The sequence below is a fragment of the Perca flavescens genome, chromosome 20 (genome assembly GCF_004354835.1).
Source record: "Perca flavescens isolate YP-PL-M2 chromosome 20, PFLA_1.0, whole genome shotgun sequence".
Lineage (NCBI taxonomy): Eukaryota > Metazoa > Chordata > Actinopteri > Perciformes > Percidae > Perca > Perca flavescens.
This window is the reverse complement of record NC_041350.1, coordinates 17,818,707-17,845,566: the sequence shown is the minus strand read 5'-3', so window position 1 is coordinate 17,845,566 and position 26,860 is coordinate 17,818,707. Positions and strand designations below refer to the sequence as shown.

Genomic DNA, 26,860 nt, shown 5'->3' with positions numbered 1-26,860 from the left:
AGTGTCTTCATCATGGGGATATTCCTGTATGGCTTATGGCATGACTTCCCCCTAAAAGTGGTAAGGTCACGATGGAGTCTAATCACCAAAGACTCCATATTTACAGTATGTCTCTGACTTTTCCTAATGTTATACTATATCACACAAATGCATATCAACTCTTCAAGCCTTTTTTCCAATTAGTCTCTCCTGATTGAACTGCCGGCAGGAAGTTCAATGTCAAGTCAAGTTTAATGAGTATTTAGCCCGACTTTAGTAAGCTCTTCATACTGCTTGATAAGTGTCTCGGTTTCTTTGAAGATCATGTTCGGCCTTGGCGCTGCTGTTTATATGACTCGTAGTTGGATATCTGATGATGGTGACTGGTTCCTGTTCTGGATAGCACAGATGGGTGTTATGTGATGATTATTTCCTCCACTTGTTCTTCCCGTACTGTTTCAGCTTTAGATGCCACAGCTTCCCAACCCTTTTGCATGTTTACTTTATTTACTTTCATTGAAAAATGACCACATTTGCCACATACAGCTTGCCACATTTATCCATTTGCCTTGTGTAGTTTTGCTGCTGTTGCACATTGTCTTTAATTATAGTAGTTGTGGGAATTGTAAGTAATGCTGCACTGAGACATGCTGTCACACTGTCTGATGGCTTCTCGCTGAGTTTAGGGAGCCTAGTTTGTCTGACAGTATTTAGCCTAACACTCTCACGTCAGCAGTTGGGCCAATTAATGAGTACGGTGTCAGTATTCATCTCATCTTCCTCACTGCACTTCCTGTATTTCCTGGACTTTATTCTAATATTGACATTTCCTTGGCACATGATTATGGCTTTCTCTGATACTTCAATGAGCTGCGCCAAAGTTTTACAGCTGAATGGTAAAGTCTTCTTCACAGCCGCTGCCCCACCATCTGCTCAGCTGTGATGCTGCTACTCAGCCAACTCATGTGTTGCACAGTACTGTAAACAGTAGTCTGCAGAACAAACATGTAGTCATGACACTGTGTTAAATAAACTCAAGTGTTTTATTGTGTTTGCTATGTTATGTCTTGTAGCAGATCCTGAAAAAAGACATTTTGAAGGTACAAGATATAATAAATGTTAAAATTGTGGAATTAAGCTGTAACTCAGCTACACACATCTGCTTCTTGTTCTAGTTTCAACACAGTCCTGCAAGTGAATTACCTCCAGTCACATTAAAGTCCTGTTATGCATCACCTAAGCAAACAGGCAATATGTTAGTGTGTACTGTTCATGGTAGCGTCTGTGAATTACAACAAAGATGCTGTGTGGAATGGAATCTACTGTATGCGTCTCATTGGAAGCCTCTCCACCAGTGCCTGAAATAGACCAGTAATTACCAGAATTGAGTACCAACACATCTTATTTTTGTCCACGAGTACCCATAATTGTTATTAAAAATTATTTAAAGGCTATTATATTATTATCATACATTATTATTATTATTATTATTATTATTATTATTATTATTATTATTCTGCTAGATATCATGATTTATTGGAAAAAAAAAACAAGCAATTCTATGTGAAATAAGACATTCAGTATAGCCCAAATAGAATAATACTGTTTCATAACCACCTTTTCAGACACTGCTTTGATTTGACTGTAAGATTGACAGTCGAATCAGGCTCCTTAGATCGAATTGTTGAATAGTCGACTATTTGGAGTCACCCCTACAAGATATACGTTACATTACATTATTACACGTCATTTAGCTGATGCTTTTATCCAATGCAACTGACAATTGCTATATATGTCAGAGGTAACACGCCTCTGGAGCAACTAGGGGTTGTTTTGCTCAGGGACACATTGGTTGATGTATGCAGCGGGAATCGAAACCAGATCTCCCACACCAAAGGCATGTGTCAAATCCACTGCTCCATCACCACCCCATGTACGTATGAATATATATTGTATCCAAGACCCATGTGATGATCATGTCATGGAACTGCTGAATTAGGGTACTGGCACCTTTTTTGGTCCAATTCAGGCACTACTCTACACTGACCATCTGTGATGTAAATTACGATTTTACATGTTAGCAAACCCCACCCCCCCATAGTTACTGTTGCTAAGCCTGTCAAGCTTTCATTCCCACTGGTTTACAGTGAACACAAAGGCAGATTTGCCACTCAAAATTGTTTGTAATTTTTAGAACAATTGGTCCTTGATTTCAGACAGTGGTAGACAGTGGTTCTAATTTCTTTCGATTGTGTCGACTGAAATGACGATTGTTGCTGGCAGATCTGATCACCTATAACTAGCTCATTAAGCTAGCATTAGCTACAAGAGTTGGTTAAACATTCTGTCTGGCTTAATTTTTAATGTTTCAAGCTAATTCATTTTAATACGAGAACCCTATAAAGGCTCCTAAATATGCATTTGATGGCTATCTTGCTAAAAGACTTAGACTAAAGCTAATAGGTTTCAGGCACAAAGTCACTCGTTAATGATCCACGTAGAAGATGTAAATAATGAAATATTGTTGTTCTTTTATTGCCGTGTAAAGTTCAGAGCTAGCTAGTCTTTGTGTTATGTATGATATGGAAAAGTGTACATTTGGATATTTCATTCTAATGCTGCTTAGCGTTAGCCTGGTCCTACCAGACTCGTACATTTCATTTGTACAGAGGGTCTGGCCTCTCTCCATTGACAAGTGTTAACTTCCTTAAAGGTGGGTACTCTGTTGAAGTTTAAAACTATTGGATCTGCCCAGAGCCACTCTGGATCTGCCATAACCAATCATTAACGTTTGGTCTTGACGTATGTCATGCATATGTGCAACAAGAGGGGAGACCATCAAGGCTATTAGCATTAGCACCGCTAGCGATAGCCTTAGCCAACTACTTCACCACTTACAGTGTGAGCTGGAAAATCAAACTTTTCCCGAATCCCGTGGGGAAGAGGGCCACAACATCATGGCCACCAACAAAACTCAGCAAAGATTGTTCTTGCTCGGGCTTTAACTTCTGGATATTCGGCGGCGTTGCCACAACGGACCGAACAGCTTCGCTCGCATCTTTCTAGCGCACGTCCTCAAGGTCATCGTTCTCAGCCACTCCCTCAAAAACTTTGGTCGAGAAAACCCAAGACTATACCGCATACCCAGACGCGGTATTACCCAGACGCGGTATTACCCAGACGCGGTATTACCCAGACGCGGTATTACCCAGACGCGGTATTACCCAGACGCGGTATTACCCAGAGTATTGAAGCAAAATGAAAATTGAGCGTAAGTAAAGGTACTTTATTGTCACGTACACATAGCGAAATTCATTCTCTGCATTTAACCCATCCCTCAAGGGAGCAGTGGGCAGCCAATCACAGCGCCCACGGACCAACTCCAGATCTGAGCCAGTGCCTTGATCAAGGGCACTGACTGGAGAACCTAGAGGAAACCCACGCAAACATGGGGAGAACATGCAAACTCCACACAGAAAGGCCGGCCCTAGAACCTTCTTGCTGTGAGGCCACAGTGCTAATTGGGCCACCATGCTGCCCAGTACATAGGAGGGCGGAGCCAGGCTAGCTTAGCGTAGGCTATTTGTTCATATTTTCAAACTGTACATTTACACTTTTAATGTGACAAGAGAAAATGCTTTTAGGACAAGGACTAACTGATGTGCTTGGCAAAAGTAACAGTATACTTTGGGTCACAAGTTTGACTGGGGGTTGCTGGAGTCTAAAAAGCTCAAACCAATAAAGAACATGACAGAACATAAACCTAAACTCTGAGTAGCATCCAGGACTGGCTCCCACACAGTGAATGTGCTATTATGAACAGGGCTTCTTTCATGCAACATATAAACCCACGAAATAATGTATGAAATGCTCCTTGGCCTTGTAAGGCTTAACGCTAGCTTTACTACTGTAGTTATACGCTAGGTAGCTATACATGTTAACGATTGCACCTTAGATTAGAGCAGATAAACACACAGTTTTGCCCTTGTATTGTTGGTTTTTGAAAGCCCTGTAAAAGAAAATACTTATACATTACCCTACAAACTCTTTACTGTTTATACGTTGTCATTTACTATGACTAGGTGTCAGTAGGCAGGCCTATGTGTTTGTACAGTAGTTGTATATGTTCAGGACAGTTTAAAAGTGATGTGAGTTTTGATTCTCCTCATATTTCCCGCATCTTTTACACCACTGACTCCCAGCATCATGTTGCTTTTCTCTGACTGATTACAGTAATTTGCAGCCCAGAAGTGCAAATATCCTAATTAGGGTTTCAACATAGATGTAAAAATAGTATGACTTTAGGCAAGTGAGGGAGAGAGAGCAATGGTGATTTCTTTTACCCCCATACCATCTATGTGTAAAAAGATCTTATAAGAGACAACGGTTCTTCTATGCACGTTCTGCACTCTTGAAACTATCAGGCATAATTGCTTCTTCCTACATTAATTATTAAACGAGACTTATACTTTGCCTAATGAGCTACAAACGAGTCCTCTTTGTGACATATTCTCTCGTGCCCCAGATGAGGAGAGAAAACTCCTCAATCATTGCATAAGAAAATTACATATTTAACAATATCATACTGTTTCAGTATCATAATTGTGTCTAATGTATTTAGATGTCATTATTAAGTAGGGAAAGGTGATGGCATGATATGAATAGGAGCTGATTTTAATGGGTTGTCGATTACATTTTCTGTCTCCAGTTACACCGTGATTGTTAGGTGTGTGTGTATGTTGAAAGGATGGGGAGAAAAGGGTGTGAAAGAGGATACTCAATGTGTGTGACTCTCAACACGAAATGAGGTATATTGTGTGCTGAAAGTCTCTCTCTCTCTCTCTCTCTCTCTCTCTCTCTCTCTCTCTCTCTCTCTCTCTCTCTCTCTCTCTCTCTCTCTCTCTCTCTCTCTCTCTCTCTCTCTCTCTCTCTCTCTCTCTCTCTCTCTCTCTCTCTCTCTCTCTCTCTCTCTCTCTCTCTCTCTCTCTCTCTCTGATCTATTTTTCCCAACTTGAAATGGACTTAATGCTTGGGCTGCTCCTCCTCACCAGCAGCTACTATTGGCAAATGAAGCATCTTCTCATTTTTTAAATTCCTTTCTCAAAGTGAAGAGGATCAGAAAGGAAGATTTGTAATTATTGTCTACAAATGGCCAATTAGAATATTATCATATTCATTTGCATAGTGGCTTATTAAGCAAGATGCCAAATTACCACAGCACACGTTTTTGAATGTCTCCCAATGATATTAGGCTCATTAGCTGTAACATCATCATGTTACTCTACTCTCTTGTCATACTGTACATTTGTTTAATCCAGCTGCATGTGCCACAACTGTGCTGGGTTAGAGGCAAACACCTTCAATAGGTCAGCATCATGGCCAGTCAACCAGTGGCTTCTCTTCGAAAAATACAGTAGCATATTATACTCTCACCAATCATGGAAGGAATTTATCACATTATAAGCTTCTCACCTGCCATCAGTCTAACCCTTAAACTGTTAACTCAAATGTCCAAACAGTTATATGTCTAAAAAGAATATTCCCCTATAGCGACTCATATATTTATCTATATAGTGACCTTCTCATAGCCTTTTTTGTGACCTCTTCATCTAGTGTCACTAAAATAGTTCTATCGGGACTTACATGGTGCCAGTGGTGATCAAGTGACCTTATCGTACTCTATAGCATCTCTGGTGCGTGGGTAATTTCAGGCAGAGGTGTTTGATCTTTCTAAGGTATTTGAACCTGTGATATTTGCGTTAGATGCAAGTAAGCAGTTGACTCTGTATCGACTTTAAATAAAACATAATCTTTTCTGCGCTCTCAGATCCGTGCGTAATGGTAGGAAACATAGACTGGTGTTTTAAAAAAAAAAAACAAGATCGTAAAACTTACCCATGTTTTTTTCTTCATTTGGCGAATTTCTCTCCTCTTTCCCTTTGATAAAATCGGAGCACAAAAGCAATTATGGAATCCCAGCTGCGGCGTCCTTCATTACGCACGTCCAGTATGCAAACAAGCGAAATACAGACTGGTTACATTCAGAGGAAACCAGCGCACAGCTTCACATCTCATCTAAAAAGGTAGCGCGTGTCGGTCTGTATATAAACACAGCCTAAGTCATTTCTGTTGTCCCGAGAGAGTTCAATCGCCAGAATGTGTGGAAAGTGTGTTGCCGGCGGAACTCCATCTGATGCATCAAGGCGCAGCTCAGTTGTTTCCAGCGACAATTAAGCCACCCGGGGAGACATGGGGGCTTCCCGGTGCTGATGTGATCCGCTCTGCTCCGGGCGAGATCACGGAGACGTCAACAAGTTGCATTCAAATCTGCGTTTCTGGGAGGTTGTGACGGGACCGGCAGCACGGCAGAGCCCCCCCTACACATGCACACACTGTGAAAGAATTTAATCGACGGCAGCCACAGGCTTGTGTATCCAAGTAATTCACTGGATTTCTTTAACAGTCAATATCTTGTAATTGTATACAAGGAAGAGGTTCTCAAGATCGGGTACACCACCGGCTTTCTCATTCTACTTGATTTGTACTGTAATCTTTGGAGATTACTTGCTTAAAAGGCATTTTAAGTTTGAAACCTAACCAAATATATTATAACTCCCAGAGGCCCCTGGCAGTGAAAAACAAGTAAGCAAAACGATTAACTATTTTCCAGTTCTGTTTAAGTCATTTGCAAATATGAATAATGATACTTTTTGAAAATGTGTAATATGGGAAAATAAATTCTTACCAAATCCTTTTAAGACTCAATGAGTTCTGAGATAACCCCAGACATCTTATTTTATCTAAATTTTAGTCCCGTTTTCCATGGGACACTGCCCCAAGAATCGAGACCCTGTAGAGACTGTAGTGGTTTTCAGCAAATGGTAGCTGTGATCGGCTTAGATTCATAGCAGGATTTCAAGATTTACAGAGGGTAAAGGAAGCCTATAAAAACATCCAAAGAAACTTGGGAAAACATTCCTACAGGATAATGCCCCTACTCAGTATATACTGTTCTGTCTAAATCTGCACCAACAAACCTTGCTGAGTAGCCTGCATGTATTTGGTTTCATTAAGATTTCATGATTTCTAAAGCCTAGTCCATACACACACATTACTTAGATGTACACATTATGTTGATTTGTTGATGGGATATGCTCTGTAATGCTGAAGCAGCATTCATTGGGGTTGTACTAGTTTTACAGTAAAAGTGCATGTGTCAGTAATACACATATTTACTGTTGCAATGCAGCATGACTACAAGTAGCAGTCTCTGTATGTTGCACTGTAAATGGAACAAAACTACTGATACTAAAAAAAGATGTACAGATTAAGATAAAGCAGGTCTTGACCCAACAATAGTCTTTGTGGTGAGTTAGAAATACTATCTCTGCTCAGGCTGTTTGAACACTATGTTTTATGCCAAAATCATGTCATGGATTCAAAGAGAGTAATGAAGAAAACTGCAACTTTCAGCTGATTTGACGCCCCCCTCTTAGGTGGGGGCTGTTTAGGTATGATACTGCGGAATCCTGGTTGTCTTTGGCTATTTGCCAGTTTGCCACTTATTTCCAAAAGTTGAGGGAACTACCTGCAGAGAGAAACCTTGAAACTTTCAGCCATTCTTATATTAACTACTGCAGAGACATTTGCTGAAATTCTGCGATGGTGACGATAATGAGCAATAGCAAAGACTAAGCAGCAGCTGCCATAAGAAAACTATTTTGACCCCTGGGGAAGATTTTGACATCTTTGTCTTGAACACATGGCTGAAATTGAGGATTAGGAATCACACATTGAACATCAAAGATTAAGCACATATAATAGGCTACATGTCTCCAACATAAACTGGCAAGAGAGAGACACCATTGAACCATTGAGGGAAAATGACAAAAGTCTCTTAAAGTCCAATTGTGCCATTGCCTTACAGCTTATTGCCTTGCAATATTTAGCATTATGTTGCCATAAACACATTCTTCTGTTTTCCCTAAATCAATTTTAATCAAATGCACAATTCAGACAGTTAGTTATTGACAATACGTTTAAACATGTGCATGTCTGTCAGCAATCATCTTCCTTTAAAAACTAACATTTTCCATTAACTGTATCATCATACTGCTCAGTTTCCTTTGGATATCAGTGAATTAATCTCAAGAGAGTTCTCTGCAAAGCTCGGTCTTTATAGGATTTTACATGCTTCATCCTAATTCACAAAAAGAGTGGTCCTGTTAGTTTATTAAATACTTTGATTAACCTGCTTTTTCTCTCCAGTCTTCTGCATATTTTATCTTTAATTGAATCAAAAGCAGCTCCTTCAAAGCTAATTAGCAGGCTTTTCAAGTATAGAACATGTTAATGAAGACACACACACACACACACACACACACACACACACACACACACACACAGACAATGGGCTGTTTAATGTGGAAATAAAAACTGCTGTGCTTGAAATGGAGAGATTTGTCTTTGATCCCATCATCTCCATCCTGGGAAAATGGAGTGACCACGTGGGAATTACATTGTTTTGCAGTTTAGCTCTTTGAAATACTTCTCTCAGAAAGGAGGGTCAAACATGTGTCGGTGTTGAGTTTTTCTAGCAGTGGTAGTGTTTTTTGGTAGTTATTTTTCTGGCTTTTCCAACGCTTTGAGGAACTACATTAATGTATTCTACTGTAAATGGTGGAGAAGAGGCCATTTGAAGTTTTGAAAGTTTTTCTCTCCCTAGTAGACACTGGATGGGTCAACTGGTGAGTCGGATACGAAAAGACAAAATAAATCCTATGTGGTTTGATCCTTTTTAGACCTGCCAGCTACGTACCTTTCTAAATGTGTTGTGTTTCATTTATGAGATAAACCACTACTACTACTACTACCACTAGTAGTAGTAGTAGCATTACATGTATGGTGCCTTCAGGTGTCTGTTGGAAATACCTAAACGAGCTGAGAACACAACAATATAGAAGGGACTATAAACTGTATTTTGTACTATTTCTTAATAGCTAAGACATTCTATACGTAGGTGCCGTGTAGGGCTGAAATATTATGACATTACTGTTATAATGTTTTCCTAAAGACAAATAACTGAAGAAAGCTGTGGTAGACCAGTAACACATTTTTTTTTTAATTCAACCTCTGTTTATTAGTGTTTTGGTATTAAACTTTGTTATTGCACAGTACAAAGTACATCGAGTCGACTGTAGCGAGATGACATAAGGGGAGATAGAGATGCTTTATACGAAGAGATCGAATTTATGGTCGGTTCATAAATCCCATATGTAACTCAGGACACCCCACTTATCTTTCAACAGGACTGAGTGGATTGGTAGGTTTCACTTTCACTTTAGAAAAATAACTTTTATTATTTCAAATCCTAGACCACCATTGATTCTAATCTATGTTTTTGAACTGGTATATTACCAAAGAACTGAGTCATCTTTATGAAAAAGAAATGCAAGAAAAATGTAAACAAAACAAACCCACTCAAATACCATAAAAAGTGAAATCATAGTCTGAAGCAATAACTACCAACACCTCACAATACTCTGTAGTCAGAGTTTATTACTCTCTTCCAAATCAACTGATCCTAATTTGCCTCTTGTGAGCTGTCACAGTAGCACCATAACAGTGATACTCCAATAAATCCTGTCACATGTTTATTTGACAAAGTTGTAAGTCTCCTGGAGATTTACCAAGAAGGAACCAGATATCTTTATTGCCTCTCCAACACTTTACAGATCAAACTTACAGACACTCCTTTGTTAAGCTCAGAACAAGGGCATCATTGTATTACTATCATATCCACACGGCAAACACATATCCCTCAAGGCTTGGTTTATCATAACCACTGTATGATCATAACATTCAACATAATACAGCTTTTTTTATTTAAGCCATACAGTTCTAAATGATGTCTACCTTTATGTTACAGCATTTTTAACGGCACTGATGGATATTAATATTAATTGCTAAAACATGGATAGATTTTTAAATTTATAAAGATCAATAACGTATTTTAATAGTTAGTTCTATTTGTATTTTTTGTTTATTCACTTATATTATGAGAGAATTATTTCAGTATTTATCATCCAGCTGTTGTCTCCAGTGGATGTTCAGTTTTCCACTAGCCCTACCTCAAGGCCAAAATGTGAACTTTACACACAATATAGCATATTTTAACAGGTAGATACTATTACTGTGTATATTTGTGATGTTGTGTATATTATGGTGTTTAAAGATGTATGTCTTCTGTAGTGAATGAGCTTGGGGCGGTGAGTTAAAAATGTTATAATAGCAAGGAGGAAGATTGTTTTTCATTTATTCAGGGGCCGCACAACTGATGAAGCCTTAATGACCACAGTGGATGCTTGACCCTCTCACACTAATCCATCATCATTCATCATCAACATTATTAGAGAGTGAATTCTTATTAGCTCACATGCTGTAAGTAAATTGTTTTGCTGGATACTCATTTATCCAACAGTTGGCCAGAAGGAAAATTGAAAATACAAAGAGTGGGCGTGCAGCTCGGGAGTTGCACTGCAAGAGGAAAATTGATTTTACAGACTGATCTGATATGAAAAGAATCTCCTCAACAACTTAAAATTGGCTCTCTCATATTGTTTACTTTTTTTACAAACTGATTTCGTACATAAGAGACGATGATAATAAATGTACTGTATAACAGTGATGTAAGAAGGTGGAACAAGACCCATTTATTTCTCTCTGCATGTTTTAATTGCTGCTGTTGCCTGTATGTTAGTCTGACAGCATTCAATTCAAACTTATGCCATGTTGAAATTGATACAGAAGTGTTACTAGGTTCAGCATCAGAAAATATTAAGAGACAGATTAACACAGTTGTTTTTTGATTTCTTGACAACAAGACAAATATTATATTCTATATAACAGAATAATACCAGCCTTATCCTGTAGGCATAAAATAATTGTAGAGCCTTGAATGCACCACTGTCTTACTGACTGTGTGAGTACACTGCCCTTTCAAAACTACACACCCTCTGGAGCAGCTTCAACAGCTTGAAGAAGTTAATTCACATGCGGAGCGATGTGCCCTCTTGAGTGCTAATGTCACTATGTTTTTGTTAACTTTAAAGAGATACAAGAACCTTTCATAATTTGTCAATTATGAATTTTAATAGTTTCAAGATACAAATTGAAAATGTCTCTGTAGCTCTCAATTTACATGTTTCCTGCTCGCCTCTGACACCACATCACAACACTGGGTGTTTTTTGTAACCCTTATTAAAAAGACATTGCTTTTTGCTTTTTGCCCAAAGACAATTTGGCTGCAGAGCTGTTTTTCCTGATTGTTCACCATGAAAAAAAAAGGTTGCAGCATTTGTAGGGTACAAAGGCCAAAATAACGAGAGGCAGTTAAAACATGGTAAACAGAGGGACGACTGTTGTAAACTGAAGTAAAAAGAAAAGGAAAAAAAAGAAGAGATTGTAAAACATATACTCACAACAGTCAGAAAATAATGACATGATTACAACATAAACTCTTTAGAATTGTATGTCTTAATTTGTCCCCAAATGGCCTGAAAATGTTGAGACCAAGTTGTTGATGTCCTATAGGAAAAATAGTCATGTTACCGTTGTTTACATGATTCAAGAACTAGAACTACACAGTGATTGACTTTGACATTGGGGACCTGACTTGACATTTAGAATAAGGGACTACAGGCGGAAAATAGCACTTGTGCTACAACCTGCTACAATGCATCTCTCCTTGTTCTTATACAAGGTTAATGTTAACTTGTGCATTGTGCCCTGTTTAAATAAAATTAATTAATTAATTAATTAACAATTTAACCAAGGATACAACCTTTTATTTACCTTAGGTATCTTATTTTAGTTGAAAAAAATGAACATAGTATGATTGTATTTAGTATGAACGCACCTGCAGAATATCTTAGATGTAAAACATTTTCTGATATGTTCAATATAAAGGCTTTGTTTATTATGTTGATAAAAACATTTTTATAAAAGGTTGTTTGTGAATATAATTACTATGAGCAAATGTGGTATCTTCCTACTTCAGTTGAATGCTGAAAGAGAAGGACCCTTTAATTTATTAAACCAAGTGTCCCCTCTGTCTCATTAATATACCAGCTACCAATAAAACACACACACTTACTGTGCACACACGCTGTCAAATGTAATGAAAAGCATGAGAGGAAGTGTCTTCACATCCTATTGATTCACTTGCAGGTTGAGTGAGGTCAACAGTACTGCACTATGCATCTATCTCTTAAAGTTTTTTTTTTTCAGATTTGTTTCACAAATATATAAGATAGCACTCGGACCAAGAATAATTATCTCCACCTGCTGGCATAATTATTTTTTTAGTTGAAAAACAATATGTTTGAAGGCTGAATATGAGACTAAATGACTTGTTAAGACACACTGAACAGAACCGGTAAACTGGTAACAGATTACTACGATATACAAGTAGAAATATATCAGAGTAATCTGTTCCCAGTTTACTGGTGTCCTTGGTGATTCCAGGTGGCCACAATAAACTCTGCACCAGATATATACACAATTATATGAATATGATGATACAAGTTATACCAGTATAGAATGGATGTTAATTATTACAGTACATCACATTTGAAGTGCACAGGGCAGCTTACTGCACCTGTGAGCATACAGTACACTTCTCTGTTATGTTAATGCAAACACACACTTCTATTTAATGACCGCTAAGTTAAGAACAGACAAGAATTAATAAGACAAAATTGTTTTAAAAAAACAGTGCTTTATCCATACTTTGACATAGTTTGGTTTTTAAAAGTCAGACATATGTGCAAAGAATCAGCTGCTACCAAAGGTGCAATACCATCATCTGATAGCTACTAGTATCAGAGCTGAGTGCTTTCTTAAATGTAGTGCTGCAGAGGCAGGACCAGACAATGAGGAAACACCTCGCCAGTATGAGGAATGATTGAGAATTATGTGATGGAGCTAATGGAGCTGATGAATCTGTCAAGTGTGAAGTGGTGGTGATGGGGAGGTGGAGTGGAGCTTTGCCTCTTTTGACAATTTGCAGTGAAACGACAGCTGATAGCAACAGAGAGAACAGATTCAAATAGCCCAACAGCCGTGAACATACCGTGCGCATGACAGCAGCATGAATGTACTAAAGGCAGAGAGAGAAAATCACGTTTAAACAAAGGAGCAGTAGGATGATAGGCTTACAATGTAGGTTTGTCGCTAAGCTATTGGATAGATGAGATCATCTGATAACATGATTGACAGCTCCAGACAGGACAGCAAGGACATACATTTTTTTTTCTTCAAATATATGTTTATTAATCAAACCTCAAAAAGCATTACAAACATTACAGATTGTATCGGGGATGTTCAAAGGAAGCTGGTTTGACATTTTTGCTCGTTTTTAAACAGTACACATAAATTCCCACCCGTTCCACTCCGCTATCTCCCTCTTAGTCTTCCCCTGTAACCAGATACTGAACATGTATCTTCCATCAAACTAACTTACCCACCCATCTCCCTCCCCCCTCCCTCTCGGCCCGTACCAGTGATGACCATTGTGATGCACAGAATTGTACTAGCAAGGACATAACTTACTTTTGTTGCTTGATTAGACATATTCTCAAGAAAGCGAGAGAGGTGCGCTCATAAAAGTTAATACATTTAGAGACAGACAACCCCGTTAACATTCCCTGATGGGTATTTTTATGAAAGATATATATTTTCAGCAGAGGGAATTACCTATAGGCTATTTGTCGGCTTCTTGAGCCGTGTGTTGCCTATGCCACACATTGGTTTGAATTATGTTTTTACATTTTTTATTTGATCTCACAATCGCTTACCACTGCCAGGTTTGCAAATGATAATATAATAGGCTAAAGCAACAGTTTATGGAAAGCAAAAGTGTAATTATGGTCAGATCTTGTGCCTGACTGATGGGGAAGTGATATTGATAAGCGTTGTGATTTACGCATTTACAGCGTCAGCTTTTTTTGCCAGCTTTCCTTCCTGCATTTTGCCTGTAAAACTATGTCTGTCTTCTTCATATTTATGTAGAATTATAGTTTGCTCTTCTTATGTAAAATATGCGGCTCTGGTAGATGTTTGCGATTGGTCATGCTGTGCAAACAACGCCTCTTTTATGTGAATGCCGCTGGATTTGGAAACCCTGGGTTGATTGAACTAGTTGTTAACCACCGTCGTGACACAGGTTATGCAGGACCGTGGTTGTTGATAGATTTGGTGAAGCCGGGTAACTGAAATAAATCCAGGGCATGTTGATCTTGATTCGTAGTACAGGCCTCTGGTCTGTTGAGATTGGTGACCTCATGTGTTTCCCAGTATAACTTTATACCTGAGCAGAGGTCTAGCTAGCCAGGTTAACAATACCTGTGTCAGTGTGGAGCACCCTCCAGGCATTGTATCGTAGTGTACACTGCTCATTTAGTTGAAATTAGGGTTAAAATTATACACCATGATAACATTTTTGGATGTAACCAAGTCATAATGTGTGTAGCGTTATCATTGATTCAACATTGTAGCTGAGTGTGAAACATTTACTAAATTACCCTATCTACAGTATGAATCGAATAGTCAACCTTGTCTTTGAGAAATCACATGTATATGGTGCTAATTTGCAACAGCAAATACATTTAATAAGACTTATGCCACCTGAATTATACTGTATTTCAACATAAGAAAATGTTAATTAATATATCTGCCGAGTGCTAAAAGGAAGATAATGAATGTATGAGCAAAATGTCTCCAAACAACATCTTTCATTTGTTTTCCTACAACATCCACTCATAGCAACTACGACCCACCCAACCCCCTCCCTACATGTGTACAAATGTAGCACTTCCTTCACTAGAAAAAAAGGTTGCCAGGGAACATAATCCAGGCAGTGATTGTGTTCTCCATCAAAATTAATTGGCAAATAAATTAGTGGTATATAAGCATGATTTCTAGGAGTCCGGGTTGGAGTAGTATGTTCAGACTGTGAACAGGCTGTTTACTTTCAAGGAATTAAATTGATTAATTAATTAATACATTTTCCAACTAGATCTTGAAATTATGCAGATAAAGATAAAAGTTTGTCTTTATAAATTTGTCAGAAAAAGAAGTAAGGAGACCAGGTTCAAGGAGTGAGCCATATGATAAAAAAAATTAACCCGCGTGAGCCTAGATTCCTTTAAAGGGGTGATAGAATGCAAAAGCGATTTTGCCTTTTCATAGTTGAAAAACAACAGTTTGGAGGGTAAATAGGACATTGAAACCCCTTTCCTCTGCAAATTTCACAATATGAAACTGCCTCTGAAAACGGGCAAATCTCAACGAATCACCGAGTTTACGTCAACTCGGTGGCTGTCCCTTATTTGGCTAGTCTCTACCTTTGTCACGTCCCAACATTTACATAGGCTACACCACTGACCTGAGGTCAGCTAGTCTTCTGAATCTAGGTCGCGCAGATCTCAGAAATTTTTACATTGTTCATCTGCTATTCCATTACTAAATTCACTTCTGAGACTTTTTTAATCAAGAAATCAACTATGTAAAGCTAAAATATGGGCCGTTTTACGAAAATGTATGGCTAATTGCAAATTTGGTAAGACAGTGTCGGACTTCAAGAGCTCCACAATCTGTCGGGACAGGCGGCGGCTGCCGGCCGGGTTTGCTGCCTTCCCTGTTGGCTTCTCCCCCTTCACAGACCCGCTGAGCTGGAGCTCTGTCAGGATCTCACACATGAGCTGTGCTGTGTACTTTAGAAAGAAGAAAGTTTGGAAGTTTTTCAAGGATACTGAAAATGAACCATGGTCGTAAATGCAGTGTTCCAGACTGTACAACGGAAAAGCCTACTGGCCCAGAGAAAAGTGTTTAGAACGAAGTATATCAGACAATGGAGAGGGAGTTGTGGATCTAACACAGCGCCGCAGAGGCAATGGCAGAGGACAGGCTTGCAGGGGTTCACTCTCCGCTCCCCGTGCTTACTAGCTACAAAGTGAGTTGTGATGGCAGTAAGAAGTCTCGCTCTACTTCAAATTCTGCCGTTTTTTGCATTCTACCTACTGCGACTTTAAAGAGTTGTGCCCTGATGAATACAATCAGAGCAGTCAGGGACAAACAGTGTAGTGGGATCGGTTTCCCATGGCAAGCCACTAATGAGTATTCTTATACCAAATGGATTATAAATAACTGCAACAATGTCCCATTAACTGAAGCCCTCTAAATGTAATGAACAGGTTTTTTTTTTTTTTTTTTTTTTTTTTTTTAAGATCAGAGCTACCTTTTTGGTCTAATTTGCTCTGATTTGAAGCAGCTAAAGTGAAAGTCTACAGGTCCCTCATGGCCCTTAAACCTGACTGTGTGAATTGTTGGACCTATTGTGGTAATTAAAATCAGCACAAACCTTGTATTTTGGCGAGTGTCACACACACACACACACACACACACACACACACACACACACACACACACACACACACACACACACACACACACACACACACACACCTGTGTGTGCTAGAAACTTTCCTCTCCAAGTTATGCATGAGTCTAAATCCCAGTGGGATTCTGTCTCCCTCAGTTTGCCCCAGGATAATGTTGTTTCCACATGACTAACCTGTCCAATACAGTTAGCACTAGTGAGTCCACTCAGTCACATACCCATACATTTGCCCACCTGCGCTCACCCACACACCATAGTTAGGCTTAAGTAAGTTGAGTCAAGCTCCTGCTCCTTACACTTGTGTGTCGAGTGGAAATGATGGAATCAGGATCAGCTCATTAATCTTTACGGCAGCTGCCACTGAAAGCTCCGGGAACTTGGCTCATCACCCAAGGTATGTCAGTTCAAATCCCACCAAGCAGATTGACCATTAAATGCTGACTAGACAAGGAATTGGATGTTAGCACGGCCAGGAGTTCTTGTTAAGATCCATCCCAGTGGAATGTGTTGCAGGGCTTAGCTGAAAACCGTGTGAAGGATTGTGAGAGAGCTACAGGGATTGTCTTTTGGGCCTGAGCTGGGGTTGTTAACACAGTTTTTATCTCAGAGCAAACACAAAGCTGCGTCTTCAACCCTTCAAAATAATCAAAACATCTCACCTTCAACATCATCTTGTACAAAAAGTGAGTATTTTCCTGTCAATGTCATGTAGATACCTATGGATATTAGGCACCTGCATCATATCTATTTATCATATTTACCCGCTATCACTGTAAACAAATAAATAAAAGGTAATTGTTTTCGATAATTACAATTTTGACAACCTTTAGAATTTGAATGAAGTTACAGTTGTATGTTTCTGTTTAATAAGAAAAATGTGTAAGAAGGTGTCACAGAGTTCCTTGACATTTGGCATTTAGATTCTTATAGATTGCACACACACAATGTCACTTTGGATACCAGCAAACCGTTAAACAACACCCACAAGTTCTCAAAAATCCATCTAGCCCGACTGTACTGAATACACTGACTGGACAGATGAAAATACAGAGTAAACAGATACTAATTCAGGCTCATCCAGTCACCTGTGAATAATGCTAGTTGTAGACAGAATGTTTAGCAATAAGAAAGTTGTAATACAGTAATTGTCCTGCCTTCATAGCTATCAATCTTTTCATTCTCGCCATTAAAAAAAAGTTTGTGATATCACTTAATTTGCAACAGTTTAACAGGCAGTTCTGTTCATCTGTGATTTCAGCACTCCCTACCATCCTCTGTTAATGTATAGACTGCTGAGGTCACAGGGCTATTCGTTGCAGTGAATTTTGACTGTCTGGTAACATTATTTTCCGTCATCACATCTTGACCCTGAAAAAGAGACGTCTATCAGGACACAGACACCCTTCCTCCTATAACATGAGACGCACACAACAATGAGTTTGCAGGGGGTTATGGTACTCAGCAAGTGTTAAACTAACTAGCCTCCACGTTCCGAGTTAAGCAGCAAGACTGGTCTCAAATGTTGAATATTTGTTGAACATTGTACGTTCATAGCATAGACTGTACAGTATATAAGAAGTTAATGTAGCCACCATGATGTCATCCATTAGTTTGTGGACTACTGTTTTCATGTCTTAAGTTTGGCATTTTGGCCTTGGCCGTCTTGTTTGTTTTTTTTAGCCAGAAGTAACAATATTTGGACTCAAGTGTGGAGCAGAGAAGAGCGAGGGGTGGATCTGACCAAGAACCATAGGGGCCGATACCGTGGGTGCTCCAGAGCTCGAGCAGCCACAGAAAATACTGAGCACCCATGTGTGCCAGACTGCCGGTTCATTTTTACATTCATTTAAAATTAAACATTGCAGTTGGTTCTAAGTGGAGCGTCTGTCATAGTGTGACTGGTTATGTCGGTGGCATTGATTTATAATTTCCCACGAAGCTGATCGCGGTTATACGTGTCAGTTAAACTTCTCATCTCCAATCCTGTCTGTATCTGTGAGAAGTGGCGCTGTCCTGGGTTGAAAGATATCTTACTTTACGGCTTTATTATGGCGTGTGGGTTCGTGTCGGCCGCTGTCCATTTCCTACGGTTCTGAAATGCAAACATGAGACTGTCCTGATCTCGCAAGCTCCAGTTTTCCACTCGCAGATCAGTCTGGCATCTTGAGAGAGAAAATTTGGAGCCGTTAGCCAAACGACCGGGCCAATCAGCGTTGGTTTTGAGGCGGGTTAGGTGGTGATAGACAGATGGTTTATCCAATCAGCTAACCAGTATTTTCAGACAGCGGTCTGGGAACTTGAAATGGTGCCTTTTATTCCTAAATCCTCGTTACACAAATGGCAAATATCCTTTACCGACATGTTGCTTGCTTGCTGAGCTAACGAGCTATGCTTTGCCTGCAGCAGCAGGGGCGGGCTTGCGGTTGTATTTTCATACGCTTCGTGGATCTGATTGGTTGATTTGGCCCGTCTATCAACCAACACAGGTGATAGACAGATGGTTCATCCAATCAGCTAACCAGTATTTTCTCCCCTTCCCAAAAGTTCTCCAACGGAAAGTTCCCAGATGGATATGCCGAGCAAATGCGAAGCAATCCATCTGGCGGAGTCCGGTTACGTGTGAGCACCCACGGAGGAAAACATAAATCGGCGCCTATGCCAAGAACAAGAGGTCACTGCCATGGTAGCAACTTGTCAATCGCAAGGTAGCCACGCCCTAAAGCATATCCTGCTTTATTGCCTACTTTACTCTAAATGGGACGATAACTTACAAAATGAAATTCAGCTGTATTGAAAAAGACTTGAAACTAGTGATGAAGGCCATAAACCTATTGAGAAAATGTTTACTGAGGTAATAAAAAGAAAAAGTGAGAAGTATGGTCTTTTTCTCATAGACATTTTTACAACCAGACTTCTTTTTGCAACCAGTGGAGTCGCCCCCTGCTGGCCATTAGAATGAATGCAGCTTTAAGGTACTTATGCATTGGGTTCACTTTTTAAGTTGCCGCTTGGTTCATAACTACCTGGTTTTATCCTTTTTTGAATAGCTGTAGAAGCACTATAGAATAACAACAACAAAATCCAGACAAACGCATGTCAAACACGTAATAAATTGATTTGCATTTTAATGAGGGAAATAAGTATTTGACCCCTCTGCAAAACATGACTTAGTACTTGGTGGCAAAAACATAGGTCAGTTGTTTCTTGTAGTTGGCTACCAGGTTTACACACATCTCAGGAGGGATTTTGTCCCACTCCTCTTTGCAGATGTTCTCCAAGTCATTAAGGTTTAGATGCTGACGTTTGGCAACTCAAACCTTCAGCTCCCTCCACAGATTCTCTATGGGATTAAGGTCTGGAGACTGCTAGGCCACTCCAGGACCTTAAAGTGATGGTTCGGAGTAATTTCACCCTACGGGCCTTTGCACCATGACCTCGAGCCAAACACCCCCCCAGAAGCTTTTTTCACCTGGGTCTAACATTGGGAGAGTTAGCGTAGAGTTATCAGCTGAATAGCTTAGCGCAGGGGCTAATGGACCCACGTTTGTATCTCGTAAATGACCCCACTAATAATGCCCGAAATGATACCAAACTTCTACACTAGTACAAATAGGTTATGCACTCATAAAACAATGGATTGGAAAGTTTGTAAGTACACCAGAAGTTTATGAACACTTGCCTGCTGTCTTCTGCTCTGTTGCTGCAGCTGCTACCTGCAGTTAGACGAGTGCTTAGGGCCGTCTACAAATTACTACACCGAAAAGAGATACAACAAAAATATTTATTAATTTAATGATTAAATAAGGTAATGTCTCCAAACTTACCTCAGTTATTAATTGTCTCCTGTTAGTTATACTACAGCACTTACTTAAAAAAAAAAAAAAAGTTAAATTAAAAATATTTTTGTTGCATCTCTTTTCGGTGTTGTAATTTGTAGACTGCCCTAAGCACTCGTCTTACAGCAGAAACAGCAGCAGCAGAGAGCAGAAGCCAGCAGGCAAGTGTTATTTACATAAACTTCTGGTGTACTCACTAACTTTCCAATCCATTGTTTTATGAGTGCATAACCTATATGTACTACTGTAGACGTTTGGTATCATTTCGGGCATTATTAGTGGGGTCATTTACGAGATACAAACGTGGGTCCATTAGCCCCTGCGCTAAGCTATTGAGCTGATAACGCTACTCTACGCTAACTCTCCCAATGTTAGACCCAAGTGAAAAAAAGCTTCTGGGGGGGTGTTTGGCTCGAGGTCATGGTGCAAAGGAACCTAGGGTGAAATTACTCTGAACCATCACTTTAATGTGCTTCTTCTTGAGCCACTCCTTTGTTGCCTTGGATGTGTGTTTTGGGCCATTGTCATGCTGGAATACCCATCTACGACCCATTTTCAATGCCCTGGCTGAGGGAAGGAGGTTCACACCTAAGATTTGACGGTACATGGTCCATGTTTAACGGTGGGGATGGTGTTCTTGGGGTCATAGGCAGCATTCCTCCTCCTCCAAACATGGCGAGTTGAGTTGATGCCAAAGAGCTCGATTTTGGTCTCATCTGACTGCAACACTTTCACCCAGTTTTCATCTGAATCATTCAGCTGTTCATTGGCAAACTTCAGACGAGCCTGTACATGTAATTTCTTGAGCAGGGGGACATTGCGGGCGCTGCAGGATTTCAGCCCTTCACAGCATAGTGTGTTACCAATTGTTTTCTTGGTGACTATGATTCCAGCTGCCTTAAGCTCATTGACAAGATCCTCCCGTGTAGTTCTGGGCTGATTCCTCACCATTCTCATGATCATTGCAACTCAACGAGGTGAGATCTTGCATGGAGCCCCAGACCGAGGGAGATTGACAGTTCTTTTGTGCTTCTTCCATCTGCAAATAATCACACCAACTGTTGTCACCTTCTCACCAAACTGCTTGGTGATTGTCTTGTAGCCTGTTCCAGCCTTGTGTAGGTCTACAATCATTTTCCTGACATCTTTGACAGCTCTTTGGTCTTGGCCATCGTGGAGAGTTTGGAATCTGATTGATCGATTGCTTCTGTGGACAGGTGATCAAATACTTTTTTCTCTCACTGTATGTAAGTAGTTAGGATAATAATTCTACACAGACTTCTTATGAGTATACTAACTATACTTTCACTAAGCAGCAGATCACTCCTGAAGCTTTTCTGCAGCTATAAACATGCTTTTATTATGCTAAACAGTATTAAGCATGGCTATGCTAATCTATAATAAAAATAGCAGCTAACCTCGAACCTGATTGATGTACAGTATGTAGAAGTACAAAGGCATTGATTTTACTAGGTCAGTACCATTGTACATACTGTATACAGTAAAGTGAGAAATAAAGACTTCCCACTCTCCCCAGATTGTATATTATTTTAATGTTTGTCATTTCAGTATAAATTAATACATTATGAAGATTCACTAATAAAAAATTCCAGTTCACATTATTATTATTATTATTATTATTATTATTATTATTATTATTATACTTTCTAACTTCCTCTTAACACTTTGAGATTAAAACCTTGCTTTCCTCATAGAGACTGGCCACATGGTGAGTGAACTTATACATGACAGTTTCTAATGGACAAGTTTGTTTCTCTTTATGAATCATCCTGTGTTCAGAGTTCAGTGCACTTAAAGTCTTTCAGTTGCTGTAGTTTAAAAAAAGCCTATAATCTCCCCCAGGATGTTACTATCGTCAAAATGTCTGATTAACTTGGAGACAAATTAGTTATCCTTTACAGTCAAGATAAGATGATATAACAAGGAATACATCCACACTGAGTGCAGAAAAGCGGTTAATGTTTGTACTCCTATACATGTGAGGACCCTAGTTGCCATAATACATTCCCCTAACCCTTAACTCAACCATCACTTCACCTCATTTCACTCCACATGACCAGTCTGTGGATTTATTTATTTTTGGTACAGCTTGGTAACAAGGCTCTGTTTACGGCATTGCACAGACAGTCATCAACATAATATACCATACAATTAATAAGTGACAAGTATTTTTTGGTAGATAGAGAAAGCTGTATATTTAGGAACATGATGCATGGATGCAGGGGTATACAGTATTCTAGTGCCACACGGTCCCCTTCACAAATGACAAAAAAAAATTAAGCATTTCACCCAGTGCATGGCCAGTTTGGCTCAGAACTGTGGATCCAATTTTAGGAAAGTCTCACATGACTTTCACCGTTAAATGTGATACACTAGCACTTTTGTGATGATTAGTCGTTTTCTAGTTTTTCCATTAAATCTGATCAAGGTGAAATCACAGAGCTGTCTACTGGCCTGGAACACCTTTCCTTTTTTTCCCACTTGGGATTTCAGTGCGGTTATAAGAGCAAATATGGTTCCATAGGAGCTAAACCAGAAACAGAGGGAAAATAAAATGAGGCGCAAGTATTATTAGATAATCTGTGTGTGCGTTTCATTAGACGGCTATCTAAGTACAATATTTTCACTTGAGGACAACAAAGGGGATGTAGTGCCACCAATGAAAGTGTTCTCTTTCTTTCTCTTTCAAACAAAATATAACAATGAAATAAAATATAAAAAAAGTGTGTAGCAACACACCAAAAGGAAATAAAATATCTATAAAGTGTTAAAAAACAATAGGTTTAATATGTCCAAAAAGGAGCGGGACAAAGTTGAAGCTTGTTATTTCTCCCACCGCTCATTCATCTCTATATAGTTCCTGTATATATTATATATTTAGTACATGTATGTATCATTATATATTTTATATTATATATTCATAGCAAGATCAGAAATAATATATATAATTTTAAACACCTACCAAACTTTTTTTTATGTTTTGCACCAAACAACCCATCACCCTAATCACCCATCCCAGTACAATCAGTATAATAACCCACCCTCAAAATCATCTCTCTCTAAATTATATGTTCAGATAAAGACAGCGTGTGATGTTTGGACCACTATTACGGCTAATTTGGCTATTCAAACATCCTAGTAAGAAATCCACACTCACAGGGCCATACATAAGGATGAGGGAGTGATGGATTTTTGATTCTGTGAATGTAATTCCCTGGTAATGTGCTGTTGGCACAGCATGAAGCTAACAGCAGGGGTGGGCGAATAAATCAGCATAGCATCCCAATTCTGTCTGATCTTACAATCACAAAAAGAAGGGAAAGAGAGTAAGCGTAAGAAAGATAACATGCATCAGTAAGTGATAAATTGATGATGAGGAAGGCCTTTTTCATCAGGCAGCCCTATACATCAGAGAATTTGAATAAAAGCAGTTAAAAGCCAGAGATTGAAATATTAAATAAAAAGAAAACAAATATTTTAATTAAAAAGAGTGTTGCACAATCGGCATATTAATTATAGCAATAATTATCTTCACACACCTATGTTTTGCTCCAAGTTTGAAAATGACAAGTTGTTAGGTGCAAGTCTTTGTCTTGGTTGGGCTCAGTGACTTCCTGGAGTCTCTGCTGGTTGCCTGGCAACGTCACAGTGACAACAAGACTCCAGTGTAACATTACTCTGTAACCTTACTAAAGCCACCTACACATGATAAGCGATTTGCTCTCTGCGCACCGCTAGGTAAGGCGCAAAGCAAAGTGCAGCACAGGTATTCGTCATTAAGGGTGGCAAGGAAGCCATTTCCCATTGCTAGGTAACGACAGCTGTTATCTCATTGGTTGCGCTTTCGAAAGGTCAGCGGCAACTAGGTCAGTAGTACACAGTAGTGCGCCACGCCAGGGGTAGCACAGCGCATAGTTGGGCGGCACCGTTCTCCCCACAGGAAATCAATGGAACGGCCGGCCCAAATCGGTTTTGCCACCTATCACATTTAAGCGTAGCATATTATAAACCAACGTGCGGTCCGAACTGCCAGTAATTGCAAATTAAGGTATAATTGACAGTTAATGTATTTTTAATTGTTGTTAAATTTGAGATATACAGTAAAGCACATAAGCACTGCCATCTTTTAAATATTTAGATCGAACAGACCAAAGTAATAAGCATCTGTGTATTGATGTAGCCTATGTATTGCGAAAATAGTGGGGCTGAATTCAGGGCAGAGGCCTGTTTATATGGAGCCGTGTAACTGCTGCTACAGGTATGATTATAAGCTATTTGTTTTTAATGCATTCCAACACCTGCTGCAAGATTTCATTTATTGACTTCATTTATATGATAAAGCCTCAGCTAGCGAGCATCTGTTAGCAGTCTGTCCATAGGACTTCCAAATAGGGTTTGGGACTGGAGAGGGACATTACATTTACATAACTTTACATATACATTTGCATTAAAATTTCCCATCAAGTTGTTCCATACTGTAGAGAACAAGTGGTAATAATTGTAAATTCAAGCTTCCTTACTTGCTGTAAAAGTATTACTGACCACAGTAGCCAAACGATTAGTCCCAGTCAGTGCTTCATTTAGAAATTAAAATGTAGAATTATATTTTTAGAAAATCTATTCAAAGATTTTATTAGTAACAGGGGAAGTGCCAGATTCTACAAAATGTTGTTGGTACTGGTATCAATCGAGAAGGGTCCAAATCCTGTCTTGGCATAATCTGGCACAAATTAAGTTCTGGTCTCGGTCCACATCATTTCGGAAGAAGTGAGCCACATGGATCCAGGGTAAAAAGCAGAAAGATTGTTTTATCCTCTCCTACTGCAGGGGATAGGTCTCTGACTCATTCAGAATAGGATCACTCCTTTCTTGAACTTGATGTTTTCTAATTCAAAACCTTTGAATAAACAGGATCAGATTAGATTCAGGGTTCAAAATATTGTTTCTCAAAGTCAAGTCTCAAAGTCATCTCTGTGAATTTTCACTCCCTCATGTCACAGCTGACATTTGACTAACAGATTGACTGAATGGGGAACAGCTCTATTTCAACACAGTTTATTTCTTGTCACACAGTGCTTACAGTTTTTTTAAATCTTCATTTCTTTCTTTTGTCCTCCTATACTCTGTTTCATTTTGTTAGATTTCTTTTTTTCATGTAAATCCTTCTTCTTCTCCTTTCTACCTGCACTGCATCAAGGCTCCCTGGAGAGGGTTGAAGTGTCACATCACATCAGTGCGTTGGCCATCTCCATGTTTCCAACATTCCGCCACTATACGGGCTGTCCTGAAGCGTAAGACTTAGTGCCACCAGAATAGTTAGAGCAAAATTAGTTCAATATAACCATCAAACTGTCTCCTTCCAATGCCTTCATAAGGTAATAACACATGTTATTTGGTGCCAGTTGTATTTGAGCAATCTGCAATGTGATTTTCAAGCTGCTTTGCATGCTGTGATGGGTTTTTTTTTCTTCTTTTTTTTTAAAATCGCAGTGGGGCACATCACTGGTCATTTGGTTTGGTGCTTTTTGCTGCAAAATACTGTAAGCAGCCTAATTTCTGTAAAGACAGCATTCCTTAGAGTTATTTTGGTTTAAAAACAGCTTTTTACTGTATTTTTCATTAAGTAAACAAGACTAAGAGTCTATAGCTATGCTAGCAGCACTGTGAGGCTGCAAAGCTTTGAGCTAAGTGCATACACTAGCAAGGCAACATGATCACTTTGGCAGGGTTGAGCAGGCATCTTATTTCAGCATTTTAGCATGCTAACATTTGCTAATTAGCAGTAAACACAACGTACAATTCATCAGTGTTTTTACCAAACTTCATGGCAAACTATAGTTGTCAAGATATTTTACTCAAAACCAGAAATGTTAACCTCATGGTGGCACTAGAGGAAAACTAAGGGGATGACCAAAGTCTTTAGGATGTATATCATTTGGGATCATGAATGTCTGTACAAACTTTCATAGCAATCCATAAAGTAGTTGTTGAAATATTTCAGTTTGGACCAAAGTGGTGAATATGAAGAAGCAGACGTTGCCATCCACATTTTAATTACTGACTGAAAAATAGACCACATTTTTATGCATTAATGCTGACTTTTATTTGTACCTATATGTGACTCTCAACACCTGCCCTCCTCTCCCTTCATTTATCACCTTCTGTTTTAACCCTCTTCCTCCATTCCTCCAGTTATCAGTGAGACAGGTTGTGGAAGGCAAATTCCTCTGCCACAGGCAGGTGTGCGTTCGCTCCGTGATCCTGATTACTAATTCAGTGAGATCAAAGGTTATCCACTTAGGCCCTATTTGTAATAATTACACTCACTGCTTGTTAGCAGCAGTATGCTGTGCCAGTAGGTTTGATGCCTGTCAGTGTCGAACAGTTTCAACTCAAGCATTCCTACAATTATCCCTTATTATCGTTTTCAGATTACAGAGAGCCAACTTAAACACATCTCCTCTTGTTGATAGTCATTCACACCCACATTTATTGCAACAGCAGATCATAATATTTAGAGACTGCAGCGTATTTCACATTTGGAATCACAGAATAAAAAAATAAA

General features: G+C 39.2%; 1 protein-coding gene across 2 annotated transcripts in view; it reads right to left on the bottom strand.

Annotated features, from left to right (window-relative positions):
• Nucleotides 1-26,860, bottom strand: part of htr1d (5-hydroxytryptamine (serotonin) receptor 1D, G protein-coupled) — a 79,307-nt gene that overhangs the window by 19,304 nt on the left and 33,143 nt on the right. Inside the window, exon 1 of one of the 2 annotated variants that reach the window (XM_028565863.1) lies at nt 5,875-6,160. The exons of the other annotated variant lie outside the window; for it this stretch is intronic. The gene's annotated coding sequence lies outside the window, so the exon portion shown is untranslated. Of the gene's footprint in view, nt 1-5,874; nt 6,161-26,860 lie in introns of those variants that run through there. 2 annotated transcript variants of the gene reach the window in all.